Raw genomic sequence first — 16,946 nt, 5'->3', positions numbered from 1 at the left:
AATGTGAAAAACAAAACAAAAAACCCCAAAAAACTGGATAAACTGATCAAAAATACCAGACTTTGCAACAATGATACCAATTTAAAAGTCATATATGGCAATAGAAGTTTAATTCGTTAAAAAACCAAAAAATATTAACAAAAGGTTTTACTGCATCAAATCCTATTTCTTCTGATGCTGATGCTCAGTTTGAACTTCAGCAAGTCGCTTTGATCACGTCTACAAAGCTTAATAATAATATAATAATATTAGTAGATGTGAATACAAACTTTATTTCAATGTAAATGTTAATTCTAGTAAGTATACTCAACTTGAATAAGTTAAGTGGAACATGAGCACATGTGTTAGTATCAGTGTGTGCAAGTCAACCTTCAACACCCAAGCCTTCACAATATGAAGTTAAATATGTTGCATCTTTCTAATAAGAAATGTATCAACTCTAATATGAATATACATTGCAATTAATGTTAAAAAGAAACTTTATTTCTAACACACACAAACAGTTAATGTGTTTGCTGATGTTTGTTGAGCTGATAGAAACATTGCATTTGAAATTACCTGCCAATTAAAAAACTGTTTTTCCCGTTATGCTCCTCTTACTCCTCTTTTAAGTGAAGTACGGCAAAAACAACTTATGGAGACTCAAATCAATTTGAAGGCTTCAATGACATGAAAAAAATAACTCCCCTCAAATGCCTAAAATCAAAGTACTGAGCCTGTCTTGAAAAGGAGTAGAAACTAGATACTTGTTTTAAAAATTTAAGGAGTAAAAAGAAAAAAAAAGAAAAAATACAACTGTGTGCTTTTAGTGCAGATATGTAGTTTCCTGCAGACAACTGGCAGTTTTTCTCAGAAAAACACATCTGCCTGTTTTAATGTAAAGTAAGGCTGAAACTTCCTCTGCAATGCTGCCAAAACACCAACACTGAGGTTTTATTCATTCCACCCCACCACACACACACACACACACACACACACACACACACACACACACACACACACACACACACACACACACACACACACAGAGTCTGGAGAAAAAAACCCTCCATTCGATCCACCCTGCAGACATGCAAGGTGCACTGCCCGGGTACTTATGATTTGACGTCAGATTTGATATGATATGTCACACATAGACAACACCGACCTAAATATTTTACAGCACAAGCAGAAGGCAGGTATATCACAATATACAATCCAATATACAATCAGGGCCCCAAGGTCCCCGTGTCTTAGGAATGTGACTGACTGAAGCTTTTAAATTGTTTCACAACACATAAAACAGATTAAACAGACTGATCTCATCACATTTTACATTCTAGAAGTATATTCATATATTGAGGATCAACTACTATATTGTTTAAGCTATTCATCAGTATAAATAATATGCATTTTAGATTTTTTTTATCGCTACCCATTAATAATCCTCTTGAGGCAGGACAGGTCATTTTGAAACCTTAGCATCAACAATAATTTCACCAAAATATAAACTTCATTACAATAAACTGGTCAGTCAGAATTATGTTGTTTCTAAACCAAATACCTAGAGTTGCTGGTACTGCATGCATGTGAAGCCTGACATGCTGCAGATAAAAACCACATGAAAAAATCAGGATTAAGTTTTAATTTATAATCTTAAAAAGAAAATTATATAAGAAAATCACAGTGAAAACTTTAAACCAACCCCCCTCATTTTAAAAAACAGTATGTGCTGTAAGGGGAAGAAGGGGTTGAAATTCTTTGTCATTGGCCTGTTCAAGCTTCCTCTTACAGCAACAATAGCACCCTTGTAGCTCTTTGGTCAGACCCTGGCAGCGATGTCCTTGGGTCCTGTGACTTTGCCCTTCTGTTCATTCTGCTTGCCTAATCCAAGTGCTCGCTTTCTCAGACTGATGCGAGAAGATCAGAAGAATGTGTGACCACAGAAAGGCAATAAAACACATCGATTAGACAGTAAATATAAACTTGAACTGGATTTGCTGACTTATTCACAATTAAAACCATCACTTTACAGATATATGGCTGTCAGGCAATATATTTTATTTTATAGTCTATCTATCTATCTATCTATCTATCTATCTATCTATCTATCTATATATATATATAAAATCTAGTGAAATCACTAGCACATTGGTTTAAAAAAAATGTTTTATTTAATGTATAGATTGTGCCAGAGGCAAGGAATAAGTCATTGACTCAGTTAAATATCTACGCTGTTAGATTTAATCAGGCAAAGTGCTGTGTACTGGGTGTGGAAAGCTTTCAGTGTTCCAGTAAGAGCAGATAAGTTGGAAATGAACAACAACCTTATATTCTAGCAAATCCTTAAAAGCTCTTTGTCTAAATCTGAGTAGAATCCAAGAAGTGATTGGTTAAAACAAGAGCTGATGTAATGTATTGTGTTGTAAGGATTTATTGTAATACCAACTGACTTTGGAAAACCTTTTGAAAAACGAAACCTGGGGGTGATTGTTCACTTATATTGTTAGAAAATCTTTTTAGATGAACCAACCAAGCAACTGATTTAATTTAGAAATATATCTTAAACAGGGGTGAGGAACACCAGGCCTCAAGGGCCGGTGTACTGCGGGTTTTAGATGTGTCCTTGATCCATCACAGCTGATTTACATGGCTAAATGACCTCCTCAACATGTCTTGAAGTTTTCCAGAGGCCTGTTAATAAGATATTTATTTGATTCAGGTGTGTTAACCCAGTGGGATATCTAAAACCTGCAGGACACCGGCCTTTGAGGCTTGGAGTTTCCCACCTCTGTATTAGGAGATAAGTTGATGTGATCAAGTCTGGTGTTGCTGACACACACAAAAAAAGAATATATTCTACTTGACCAAATAAAAACATGACCAAATCTCTAATGTCATCTCTTACCTCAGTGATATTAATCATGTTAGGATAACTGCGACATAATAAAGAAATTAAGCATTTGGATGACATCTTTAGAGTGATTTAATCAAAAGAAAGTTTAGTATCAGTGGGCATGTTGTAATAAACACTGCTCAGCAGGACTGTACATGCTGAAATCATTACCCAATGCCTACATGCAGAAACTGTTTCCTGGAGGTGACTAAATGTTTAATCATTAGCTGTCCCAGGAGTCACTGTACAGCACTGTGGGTCTTAAGACACTGTTTTACATGCTGGTTAGAAAAAAAGAAAAGGAGGAAGAATGCAACCATTTTTAATTGTTAAACTTAACGTTGAGGTTTCCTCTCTCACTGGTGACATAACATATTTAAAATATTTTTAGCAGAATGTTTTAAACCATAAATTAGCAAAGAACTGAGCTTTGTTTCTATTTAATTTTGTGATTTCACTTTCAAATTTACTGTGGAATAAAAGAAATCTGCTCATTTTATTTTTAACGTCTGACCCGAAGGGTCACAAGATGCGATCAGATGATCTGATGTGAGAACTTCACATGACTTTAGTTTTGAAATGTTGCTGTGGCTTTACTTCCCCACATTATTGTGGGAATTATTTGTTTCTCCTGCTAAAAAGCATGGAGCCGGCAGCATACAGCACAGAGAAATTACAGGAAAGCTTTTATTTTTATGGGAATCATGTGAACACCACATAACATGCAGATTGTGAGCAATTTCATTCCATTCTTTCAGCAGAATCTGCACAAATAACACAAATCACACAATTAAAAGCTAATACAAGTGATGTGGCTTGAAGGAAATTACAAAGATGTGGCTTGTGACATCAGAGAGAAATTAATTTGCCAGAACTCTGCAGCCTGAGCTTGAGGCTGGTTAAGTACTGGCAGAACTGAAAGCAATGTTTTTGTTTCTTCCTCCAATTGCTCCTGTTAAAGCAGAACTCCAGGCTGACCCCTTGATTTCACACTATTTGTTACTCTTCTTTCGCACCAACGCTTTGCTCGTCCTCCTTTAGTAGATTCATGGATCTTCTCTGCGGCCTTCCTCTTTTACTTTGTCAGCAGTGCCATTAACAACACCACATTTCTCTCATTGTTCATCTCAGGAACACTTCCAGTGTCCCTGGTTTTAAAAAATCTCACCTTCTGGGATAATTTCCCATTTATTTCATGACGCACAAAATTGTGACAGCTGGAAAAAACAAAAAATAAAATAAAAATAAAACAAACACAAAATACCCCCCACAGGAGCATACTTCCTAGTTGTACTTGATCAGTAGTGATGAGATTTAAAAAAAAAGAAAAAAAAGAAGTCTGGATCAGTTTAACAGAGATGTCAATGCTCCCACTGTTTGTGTGTGGGATTGTCTTACAGTCTGTGTAATGCACCTTTTGATGGTAGACTTTGGTCAGTGCTAATAAATAATTGATGGTGGGAAATTCATAAGTATGCTGTATATGGCTTAATGTCATATCCGGTGGGTGTGGGCGGGTCTTACTGCTGCTCTTCCCATGTTTACATTTCCTTGACTGGGACGTTCCAAAATCTTTGACTAATCCTGCTAAGATATAACAGATGAGTATCTTTTTAAAACCACTTCAGCTTCAGATCATGCTTATTTTATATACTCTAAGGATCTGAATGATGCTATAAAAGAGCAGTTTAAATTATAAGCATGTAACAAGAGGGAAATGCTGTTTTAAAACAAACTTATAGAACCTGTCACCAGGAAGTGATTGCCTAATGTTGCAGTAGTTAGTGACATTTTCTTTAGAGCGGACTGTGTCTTTAAGGAAAACAAGTAAATAAGCATGTAAATCTTAACCTTTGCTGTTATTACAATTCCTCCACATGGAGGAAATTCCTGAGACACCACCTACCAAACAACCGTGCTGAACATCACTGTTTGTATCTGTGGTCTCCCCACTCTCCTGAACCTCTGCAATTATCTCTCCACTAGAGTCATCACGTATGTTTTTGGAATGCACTTGAAAAACCAAGACTGGGGAAATGGATACATTAAAAACCAGAGCAGCTTTCGGACATGTGTATTTAAAAGTTGTGTTGTCTGCTAGGTAACAATGAACCATTTTAAAATTAAGTATTATCAGATTATCCATGCTAGTGACAGAGCAGGAGGTAAAGTAATTTGAAGAAAGAAAATGCACACGTTGTTATTGTAACAACATGGAGGAAAAGATTACCTTTTTTTTTTTTTTTTTTTTTTACTGTGCACCAAGCCATTTCAGTGCTCCATTATTGATCATAATTTGGTATTATGAAATTATACTGCATGAAATTGGAGTTTATTGCTCTGTTTCATTTCCATGTGTTGCCTGGAAATTAGTTGCTAAGCATGGACAGCAGCCACAGGATTGCATGATTATGTAATTGGGTAATAGAGGAAAACAGCAGAGAGCAATTCAGTGGGTAGAGAAAAGAGGATGCAGCTTCCTGCAAGGGACATTTGCCTTTAGTTTGAAATCTCTAGATTTTATTCTTTTATTAAAAAACTTCATGTGAATGCCCCAGTGCTGCTTCTATGCGGTGGTGTAGAAGATACTCTAAATGTAGGACAAGGACAAAGTGAACACCCCCCCACAAAAACAACAACAACAACAAAAAAAAAAAACAATTGAGGCAGGGCACGCATGGGGAATACATGGGCCGAGAGAGCAGAAAAGACGCAACTATATAAACACTGGGGACTAACTGGAGCATGAGTTCTGATGGAAGCCTCCAGCAGGACAATGTGCCATATCACAAAGCTCAAATCACCTAAAACTTTTTTTTAACATAATGCATTCAACATTCAACAGGGTGATCGTGGCTCAGGAGTTGGCAGTTCGTCTTGTAATCGGAAGGTTGCCGGTTCGAGCCCCGGCTTGGACAGTCTCGGTCGTTGTGTCGTTGGGCAAGACACTTCACCTGCCGCCTATTGGTGTTGGCCAGAGGGGCCGATGGTGCGATATGGCAGCCTCGCTTCTGTCAGTCTGCCCCACAGCTTTGCCTCCACCAGTGTGTGAATGTGAGAGTGAATGTGTCACGGTCTGCATGGCAGGGTGTGGGGGAGATAGGACCCAAAACGCAGGACACTTCACTGCAACGGTGTCTTTATTTACAGTGCAGGAAAATAACAATAAATCCCCGTGTGCTCCCTTGACTCCCGTGCAGTCTTCTCCCAAAATCCGTGTCTTTGTGCTCTCCGCTCCCGTGTTTTCGCAATTCCCGTGCTTACTGCCCTCCTGTTTCCACGCTCCTCCTGGGTGAAAGAATACCAGAGGCAGCTGTCAAGAAACATGCTCTTGCAGGTATGCACACACTGATTTAAACCTAAGTCAAGACACTGACGTGGAGTCCTACGCAACAATCCAGCACTGAGGAGCGCTCAGCCAAACTGTTAAATAGCTCCCCGACGAGGCTTGATCAGCTTCAGGTACGTGCGCTTCTTCTCCTCAGGTGTGGCCAGGCTCCTGTCTGCCACGCCCACCAGGGGTGAAGAACAGGTGCTCTGCCACACCCACACACCCACCTATACACAAACATAAGGAAACAGAGGACAGCAGCACCAAAAATACACATGTCCATACTTATTCAAAGACCGTGGGTCCTTTAGACCCACGGTCTGTGACAGAATGAATAGTGGAATTGTAAAGCGCTTTGAGGGTCTCGAAAAGCACTATATAAATGCAATCCATTATTATTATTAACATACTCATGGCCTCCATAGTCACCGGATATCATTCCAATAGAGCACCTTTAGGATGTGGTGGAACAAGAGATTCACATCACTGATGCCAGTTGGCAAATCTGCAGCAGCCATGTGATGCTTTCACATCAGGATGGACCAAAATCTGAGAAACATTTCTGGCACCTTGTTAAATCTATGCCACAAGAAATTAAGGCAGCTCTGAAGGCAAAAGGATGTGCAACCAGGTACTGGTAAAGTAGCCATGATAAAGTGGCCAGTTAGCAAATCCATAAGCTTATTTTCTGTATCCCATTTAAGTCAGGATTTTGACAAAGCCACATTTTATGCAAACAAAACCCTTTATTTACCAAATTAAACAGACTGAGCTGAGTGTCTTCATGTGTGTACTGTACTGCAGTCTGCTGCTGTTGCCTGTGATACGGGCTCACAAGGGAGTAACCCAATAAAGCAAACCGTTTACACCCTTTTCTCGTGAGACATCTGAACAGTTAGACGTCGCTGACACGGCACACTAGATCAAGTCTGTGTCACTAGAGTTTCACTTTCCCTAAAAATATGAACAAGAGAATCTGTGGGAGGGGAAAATGAAACCTTACTCTTCAGTTGCCACTCAGAACACAATTGTGTCTTACAATAAAACTCTGGTTTCATTTCTAAAGGGCTAAAGAAGTTAGTCAAACATGCAGTGGACAAGGCTTGAACGGTTACACAGCAAATAGGCCTCCTTGGGGTCTGTGGGAGCACTGGAGACCACAGACAGATGGTCCACTGGAGTTTAGAGCCGAAAGGTTCCAACTGGGCCCCAGTGGGGCAGACTACAGTGGGGTGGGGGGGCCCATAGTGACCATGTACATAAATTATGATTAGACAAATTAGCAGTCCAAAGACATGCAGTTAGTCGGGTTAGGTTAATTGTCTCTCTGTGTTAGCCTCTGTGACCTGTCCAGGGTGCAACCTGCCTCACGCCCTAAGATAGTTGGGATAGGCTCCAGCCCCAGCCGCAACCCAGAAAAGGATAAGTTGAAGAGAATGGAAATTGGAAAATGGCACCACAGCTCTTACTTCTGGAATTTATTTTGCAGTACATCAATAAAATTGCATTTCACTTTTAATTGCGATTTGAACCAGTCACCTTCTCTCAACTTCACATGACAGTGCAACAACATGTTCAGTGGTTTCACCTTCTCCACAGTATAGCTGCATTTCCCTTCTATAAATATGCCAGCAAAAAACTTGAAGGACCCCAGCTGGGTAGGTGTGGGTGAACGGCAAATCCATATTTATACCACAGAGAGCCCGAGTAGGTATGCCTAAACATGGCCTACATGGGGAAACTAGTAAGCAGATGTTTTGACTGCAGAAAAAGTGCAGTTTCTCCACAACTGGTTCAAACTAGCAACTTCAAGGGAGCTTCAATATGGTTAAAATGCTAAATTTAAGCAACTTTAAAGGCTTTTAGTATGAGACTCAGGTCTCAATGTTTAAGATACTTATCGCCTGTAAAGGAGACTATTTCAATCCTTTTAGTTCATTTATGATGAATATGGTTTATAGCTGATGAAAGTCAGAAATCCTGTATCAAATTACTAGAATCTCTTTTAGTAGAGTCTTACAGAGATTGTCTTGAATACTTGAAAAAGGCAGCTGGACTTTTGGTTCATTTCACCTTTCATTTAACAGGCTTCTTCAGTTCTGAAACTACTGATGGAAATTCCAATCCAATCCAATCCAATTTTATTTATAAAGCACTTTAAAATACCCAGCACAGGAACAAAGTGCTGTACAGAAAATAAGTTAAAACAATAGAATAACAAAAAACAGCAAATTAAATAAATAAAACACATAAGACATAAAATTAAAACAGCCCTATGTTAAAGCAAAAACAAGATAAAACAGCATCAAATCACCTAAAAACAACTAAAATAAAAATAAAAAACCAACATCTCACGTGGTGTCAAAGGCCAAGGTAAAGAGGTGGGTTTTCAAGAGTGACTTAAAAACAGATAAAGAAGTGGCCTGTCTAATCTCTAAAGGAAGCTCGTTCCACCGTTTGGGAGCTGCTACAGCAAAAGCACGATCTCCTCTAAGTTTACGCCCAGTCCTGGGTATCTTCAGGAGCAGCTGATCAGCTGACCTGAGAGAGCGGGTGGGTATATAAGGCTGTAGCAGCTCAGAGAGATAAGATGGAGCTAGGCCATGGAGAGCTTTAAAAGTAAATAAAAGAATTTTAAAATGAATCCTAAAAGAAATGGGCAGCCAGTGAAGTGAAGCTAAAACAGGGGAAATGTGCTCAAACTTTCGAGTGCCAGTTAAAAGACGAGCTGCGGCATTTTGCACCCTCTGTAGATGACTAATATATAATGCACTGACCCCTATATAAAGTGCATTACAGTAATCCAGCCGAGTGCTAACAAAGGCGTGGATCACTGTCTCAAAGTGCTGCCGTGAAAGAATTGGCTTTATTTTTGCCAGCTGCCTGAGGTGAAAGAAGCTAGATTTTACCACGGCCTTAATTTGATTATCAAACTTTAGATCACAGTCCACTTTGACCCCCAGGTTTGTGACAGTTGGCTTAACATACTGTGCCAGGGAATCTACATACACATTGGGGGTCTCAGTGGGGCTGCCAAAAACCATCACCTCTGTCTTTTTATCATTGAATTTTAAAAAGTTAACAGACATCCAAGCCTTAATGTCATCGAGACACTGAAGTAATGGCTGTGTAAGGTATCTGCCTTTTTTCTTTAGAGGGACATAGATCTGACAGTCATCAGCATAAAAGTGGAAAGCAATGCTGTGCTTTCTCAGTACAGAACCAAGAGGAAGCAGATATAAAGAGAAGAGGAGGGGGCCTAGAACTGAGCCCTGTGGGACACCACACAAGAGGGGAGCGGAGGACGACGCATAGTCACCAAGGCTGACACAAAAAGTTCGCCCCGTCAAGTAGGACCTGAACCACTCCAGTGCTGTGCCCCTAATGCCCACCCAGTGCTCCAAACGAGAGAATAAAATGGCATGATCCACGGTATCAAACGCAGCTGTCAAATCTAAAAGCACAAGAACAACACAGTCCCCAGCATCAGTCGCTAAAAATATGTCATTAAAAACTTTTAAAAGGGCTGATTCAGTGCTATGAAAGGGTTTAAAACCAGATTGGAAAACCTCTAAAACATTTTGCTTTTCCAGGAAGGCCATTATTTGGCTGTAAACTACCTTTTCAAGAATTTTGGAAAGAAAAGGTAGTTTGGAGATAGGCCTGTAATTTGCAAGAACCATAGGATCAAGAGCAGGTTTTTTAATCAGGGGTTTGACTACTGCATGTTTAAAATCTTTAGGGACAACACCTGACATCAGACTATGGTTTACCAGCTCAAGCACCAAAGGACCAACTGTAGGTAACACCTCTTTTAAAAGTCGAGGAGGGACAGCATCATTTGGAGACCCTGCAGGCTTAAGATGACCAACAGTCTCCTTTAAAAAGGATAGAGTCACAGGCTCAAACCTGTCAAAGACAGCAGAGCAGGAAACAGAGACTGAGAGGTCGTGAGCATGAGGAGAGATTTGAGCCCTTGTGGAGGAGACCTTCTCGATAAAAAAGTGTAAAAAATTTTCACAGGCTTCTGATGAGGGCTCAATACAGTCAGTATATGGTGCATTAAGAACAGAGTTAATAGTATTAAATAAAACACGTGGGTTGTGGCAGTTTGACAAAATAATGTCAGATAAGTGTTTTCTTTTGGCATCTTTTACAGTTCTTTGATATCGACGCCAACAGTCCTTCAGCATCTGGAATGACACTTGTAGTTTGTCCTTTTTCCACTTGCGCTCAGCTCGACGGCAGTCGCGTCTGACAGCTCGGGTCAAGTCGTTCAGCCAGGGCTCAGATTTAGTTTTAGGCAGTCTGGATTTTAATGGAGCCACAGTGTCCAAAGCAGTCCGACAGGTAGAATAAAACCATGAGCTCAGTTCCTCAGTCTGGCTGCATAAAAAATCCGGGATCTTACAGATCTGGTCAAAGACTGTTGAAAAGTGTTCAGCAGTGGAGGAGTTAAAAACACGACAGCGCTGAGCAGCAGCGCGAGTTTTAACTGAGGCACAGGCAAGAGGAACTTCAAACATCACAGGACTGTGGTCAGAAAACACAGTATCACAAATCTCTATGTTAAAAACAGAAAAACCATGAGATAAAACAAGATCAAGCGTGTGTCCACGTTCATGTGTGGGACCTGTCACACATTGCACCAGATTAAACGAATCAATAAGGTTTAAAAAGCCCTTCGCCATGGGCATGTCAGGACAACACACGTGAATATTAAAATCCCCAGCAATAAGAACACGATCATATTTTGGCATGAATTCAGCCAAGAAGTCAGCAAAGTCACTCACAAAGTCCTTATTGTATTTTGGAGGCCGGTAAACCACCGCACACAACACTGTGTGAGAGCAGCCCAGCTCAAACACAGACAGTTCAAAGCTGGTGAATGACGGGGTTGATAGCTGCTTACATTTAAAATGACTTTTAAAGATCGTAGCTATTCCTCCTCCTCGGCCCAACATACGTGGGGAATTAAAATAGCAGCAATCGCCGGGTAGAAGATCCGAGAAGATGCTGCACTCACCGGTGCTCAGCCACGTCTCGCACACACAAAGAAAATCCAGTCCTCGGGATGTGAAAAAATCCTTCAGGATAAACGTTTTGTTCGCTAGGGACCTAGCATTTACCAGGCCAATCCTGGCGGTAAGCAGCGGATCCCCGTCGCTAGCCGTCCTAGAAGCCCGACACAGAGGCCGCAGGTTCCGCAGATTCACACCACGTCGGCGGGGGCGAGGAGAGCAGGGTTTTCGGGACATCCCATCTAGGCCGATGACAAGTACCAGCCAGGCACAGACAGGTTCCAACGATCGCCGAGAGAAACAGAAGTTTGGCACCACTCCTTGTTTTCTGGACAAGGGCTTAAGAGAATACCTTAAAGAAGCTTTCAGCTTCACCAGGAAGCCAGCCCTTCGACCCCGGCGACGGCACTTTTGCCGGAGTGGTGGATCTGGAACACGGCACAGGTGAGCCGGGATCTCCGATATTAGCGGGGGCAAAGTTTTATGTTCAGCTTGGTTCCACTTTGCCCAGCCTTTGACAGAAGGTCGGAGATCCAGTAGGGTTAGACGATCATACACCAAGAGAGAGTTGGCATTTATTACAATAGTCAATAAAATCAAAACAAACAAACATAACACTGGCAGTGATAGACGGCAAGCCACACGCACCGGCGCCATCTCCCTCAGGTATTTAACCCCAGTGGGTTCTCAGAGGTGATGCATGGGTTCATTGACCCATTAAGGGAAAGTGAGTCATCACATGAGCCAAGGTGTGACAAAAATATAAAAAAGTAGGCATGTCTTTACCCTTGGGGTCAAAGCTTCTGTATGAAATTGTCCCACTCGAATATCATGTGAGCTGATGAGATCACATGAAAGAAGCCGTAAGTGGGGGTTGAAATGTCTGGGAAGGGAACCTCAACACTTCAGGTGGCTGTTAGATGGTGGATTACATCGATTATTTTCAGTGGTCAGTTATAGAAGATGAGCTCCTTAACTCGTCTCAATCCGTTTCTTGTCACCTTCAATAACACTGCTGAATCTGTGGTGTTCAACTGCCAGTAATGTCACGGCTGGGGCAGCAGTCATGTGGTGTGGTGAGAAAAAGGATCCACACCAGGTTACACAGACGACGTGACGAGGAACAATGGCAGACGCACACTATAAATACACACAAAGTAATCAGGGAATGACACACCAGAGGGGAAAACAGCTGAACCTAATTAGACACGAAGAGACACAAACCTTCAAAGTAAAACAGGAAACTCACAGACTGTTTTACAACACAAAACTCGGGGACACAAACAGAGCACAGGGCGTTAGACACAGGTAGGAAAAAATAAAACACGAGAACCAAAGAACAAATACAAAATCAGAATAAACTAGAAAATAATAACAATAGAATCTAATCGCTGGGTCACTGACCCAGGATCATGACAAGTAACGCACAGTAACAAAATGTTCAGCAGATTATTTGGTAGTAGGCTTGGCACTGTGCAGGTGCAAAGTCCTGATGGAAAAGGAGGCTGGCATAAAGTTTGTAAGAAGACAGCAACATGAAGTACATCGTCTCAGGTTCAGGAGTGCCTTCATATTAAGGAGACAACAGTACCTGAAAGTAGAGCTGGGCGATATAAGATTTTTTCATATCACGATATGTTTTTTTCATTTCAGGCGATAACGATATCTATCACGATATAAGCCAAATAACTATATTTGTAAGATTTAAATGTGCCGTTGCTCACAAGTAAAATGTGAAATAATCAGCAGCTTGTTTTTATTTAAATATTTATTTCCCATAATAAGTTCAACAGGGTAGATGTACTTAAGGAACATGAGACTTTTTCAGATAAATAAAGGCAAATATTGCAAACTACACAAAAGGCAGCCGCTAAAGCGTTTAAGTTTCAAAATAGAACAAACGAAACAGACTAAATTGTCAATTCCACTTAGAAACAAAATATTAATTCTAAAAATAAATCTTAGTTTGTTTTACAGAAGAACAGACAAAACTGACTAACTTGTCAATATCAAATAAACTGAGAACTAAAAGGAAATTCTCAATCTCTCCTTGTTGTATAGCTTAGCTTTTCAAACAGTTTTAACAGTTACTTTAGTCTGACAAAAGCCGAATGACGAATTAGCGCTTCCAGTCAGAGACTGAGGCTACGTCCACACGTACACGGGTATTTTTGAAAACGGAGATTTTCCGTTTTCGTTTTAAAAAATAATCCCGTCCACACATAAAGGCAGAAATGAAGGAAAACGCTGCTATGAACATGCCAAAGCAGCAGGTGGCGCTAGATTCCTAACCGTGCAGAAATGTTGGCCAATCAGAAGTCTAGAAGCCTCGGTGGGAAAAAGTAAACAAAGCTGGGGCATAGAAGCAGAACCGAGTCGTATGTGTGGACGGACAGTAACTGTGTGTATATGTAAGCATTTAAACACTGCAGAGAGTAGAATTAACAGTAACAGTATTGTAGAAATTCATTTCACCGAAACAATAACGTGGCGCACAGTGTGACGCATGCACCAGTTTATTGTATTTCCAGACTTGCTTTCGGCACAATTTACAGTGCACGCTACTCTGTTTTTTGTCAGACTTGAAATAGCCGAAATACCTTCACACTACGGAGCTTCTATGGCTCTTCCGTTCGACAATCTCTCCGGCATTGAAACCATCATCTGTTTTCTCTTCGGTCACGCTCGGTTGATTTTTCTAGTCGGCACACTCATTTCCTCCATTACGCGTTGGCTCCATTACCCGCTGGCTGCTTCCCAAACAAACACACGTGCGGTTTGGCACTTGTGCTGTACGTAACAAGTCACGCGACGTGACGCTGCGGCTGTGATTTGTTCGGCTCTGCGCTACTTAATTTGGATTGGCTGACCTTTTTTTTTTTTTTTTTTTTTTTTTTTTTTTTTAAGAGGACAAGAGCGGCGAGGTCTATCGCGATAGCTTAATTTCTCTATCGAGTAAAAGTTATATCGCGATACATATCGTTATCGTTCTATCGCCCAGCTCTACCTGAAAGTGTCTCTACATCGCTTCAATATACTACAGTTCTTGGCAAACAATTAGGTATGATAGTCACCTGGACAACAGTGAGTCTTCCCCAGGTTGTCAAACAGAGGCTCTCACAAGCTTTGAAAAAGACACCCCCCCCCCCCCCCCCCACACACACACACACAAACAAAACAAGCCATCTGTCACCACCACGTGTGTGGTACTGTCTCTCTTTTGGTAGGAGGGGCTAAAATGGCTTTTAATGTTGAAGGCTGCCTATGCCTGATACAGGAGGTACATCTTAGGCCCTTGTGGCTCTTATCAGATATCACATTGCCTGGCCTAGCAACCACCTAGCAATCGGCTAGAGTGACCTATTGTCAGCATGTCAACATCTACCATCTCCAAGTATCATTTTGCCAAGAGTACTAAAGACCAAACAATAGTTTAGCACAAGCATGCATTATTTCTAATTTACTGAAGAGCCAATTCTCATGAGCTACTGTATATGCCAGAACCGATACATGGCTTAACATATTTCACTTTACATGTCATACAAATAGAAGGAGGAAGAAGTTTAAAGAAGTTAGTTTTAGGATGCCGTGCACAAACCCACGTGATCAGCTGCTCCAGTCATCAATTTTTACTTCTGTCATTGTAACTGGAGACTGCCCTTAAAAGCATTTCAACAGGTCTTTGCCAGACTTTTAGAAAAAAAAGTGTAGATTCTTTTACTTTTATTTATTTATTTTATTTTATTTAGAAAGAGGGGCAATACATATTAATGAACATTTTAACAAATGTAAATATGCCAGATTAGCCTTGGGCTAATTTTCATCTGCAGACCCTCTGGTAGGTTGGTGTTAAACACAAGTTAGTAAAAACTAGTGGTGCAACGGATCATGGTTGATCCAAAATCTGAACTGATTCCACTCCACAGTTCGGTACGCACGTGATCATTGTTGTAAACGTCCGGGAACCCAGCAATATTATCCCGTTCCTGCTTCTCTTCTACTTAGAAGCCATACTTTTTTTAATAGCTGCGCTGTGGTTTAGCATAGTTTTCCTGAATAATCCAATGATTTCCCTAAGAAAAAACATTGTCTGGATGGGGGAGGATGTTGCTCTAAAAGCTATTTATACATTTCTGCATTTGTCTAGATGTGCAAGCTATCAATTCCATAAGCACCAATGCACTTCCGTACTATCAAAGATGCAGGTTTTTGAGCTGAATGCTGATAACAAGGTGGGTGGTCTCTTTCCTATTTAGTTTGGAGGACATCCACATGTTACATAGATGAGCTCTGGCCAGACACCATGCCCGAATCTCTGGATCATGGGGGTATGTATGGGTATACAGTATATATACATCATCATTTTAACTGTGGGTCCCAATGAGCTGCTTGATTAATTCTGAATTAGATTTGGCCATAAGGTACCATTTCTACCCTCCAGAATGACCTTCTACAAGTCCAGTATAGTCCAAGGTCCAAGTTCCAGTAAAAAGCCAGTGAAGCCACTTTTCTAGTCAGTACATGGCTCAGTACAGCAAGTACTTGGACTCAAACTAAATGAAGCTTTGTGTTAAAAAGATTTGACCTGTGCTCTCTGGTGTACACGCTGAAAGAACAATAACCTTCAAAGGCTTTAGTGAAACATTTCTGGCATTTTTCTCAGGAAAAGGGAAAACACCAGCATGCCAGAGAAAATAGTTTTCAGGTGAACAGCCAAACTTTTAAACGAAAAAGGGACTCACCCCGAGAAGCAGTGATGTGAGAAACCTTTAGTCTAGAGGTTTGTTTCAGTTTTCTTTAAATTTCACCTTTGCTAAGAAACGAAATTGAAATTACAGTAAATGTGCAAATGTGTTTCGACAGTGCTGCACTCCTGTGCTCACTTCCTTTTGTTGGCTTTGGTCTTCCTGTAAGCACAAGGGAAGCTTGAATTACCCACAACAGAAGCTGTGGTCTGATTTTCATGAATGAAATTAATATATTTATTCATTTTGCTTAATTTATTTGATTTTCAGTCTTTTTTTTCCAGATTTTTTTCAGCTAACTCTGCAGTTAAATCCTCTTTGTTTAATCAGGCTCTTTTTTGACAATGCTGATTTTCATTTATTCTACAGGGTGGGCCATTTATATGGATACACCGTAATAACATGGGAATGGTTGGTGATATTAAAGTCCTGTTTGTGGCGCATTAGTATATGTGAGGGGGCAAACTCCTCAAGATAGGTGGTGACCATGGTGGCCATTTAGAAGTCGGCCATCTTGGATACAACTTTTGTTTTTTCCATAGGAAGAGGGCCATGTGACACATCGAACTTATTGGTAATGTCACAAGATTTTGCGATTGAGTTTTTATAGTCAAAGGTCCAAGTTCCAGTGAAAAGCCAGTGAAGCCACTTTTCTAGTCAGTACATGGCTCAGTACAGCAAGTACTTGGACTCAAACTAAATGAAGTTTTATGTACAAATAAGAGGACTTCAGTAAAGAGGTACCAACCACCTTCCCCATCTGTTGTTCCTCTTTTTGTTTTTGGGGGGTATATCTCCCGTATTGAAAGGGCCCCCCGCCAGTAATGAGATATGACTCATGAAAGATTGTCACACTCATACTAGTCCTTGTTATTATGTACAGTCCATCCATAGCCAACTTTGTGTTTCCACATAATCCTACCAGACACACCTTAAATCCATCTTGTCGTCATACGTCTCCATATACCCCTCTC

The 16,946-nt window shown here is 40.6% G+C and overlaps 1 long non-coding RNA gene across 1 annotated transcript; it reads right to left on the bottom strand.

Annotated features, from left to right (window-relative positions):
- Window positions 1-5,389: 5,389 nt before the first annotated feature.
- On the bottom strand, window positions 5,390-9,075 carry LOC146655315 (uncharacterized). Its single transcript, XR_014914319.1, has 2 exons — window positions 6,253-9,075; window positions 5,390-6,163 (listed from the first exon to the last, which is right to left on the bottom strand). It is a non-coding gene; the product is annotated as an uncharacterized LOC146655315 (long non-coding RNA).
- Between the last annotated feature and the right edge of the window lie 7,871 nt (window positions 9,076-16,946).

This window comes from Rhamphochromis longiceps, linkage group LG13, assembly GCF_057381845.1.
Source record: "Rhamphochromis longiceps isolate RC_006_pf linkage group LG13, R_longiceps_female_GT1.1, whole genome shotgun sequence".
NCBI classification, from domain to species: domain Eukaryota; kingdom Metazoa; phylum Chordata; class Actinopteri; order Cichliformes; family Cichlidae; genus Rhamphochromis; species Rhamphochromis longiceps.
Note: the sequence above shows the minus strand (reverse complement) of the source record. Positions and strands in the feature narration are given on the sequence as shown.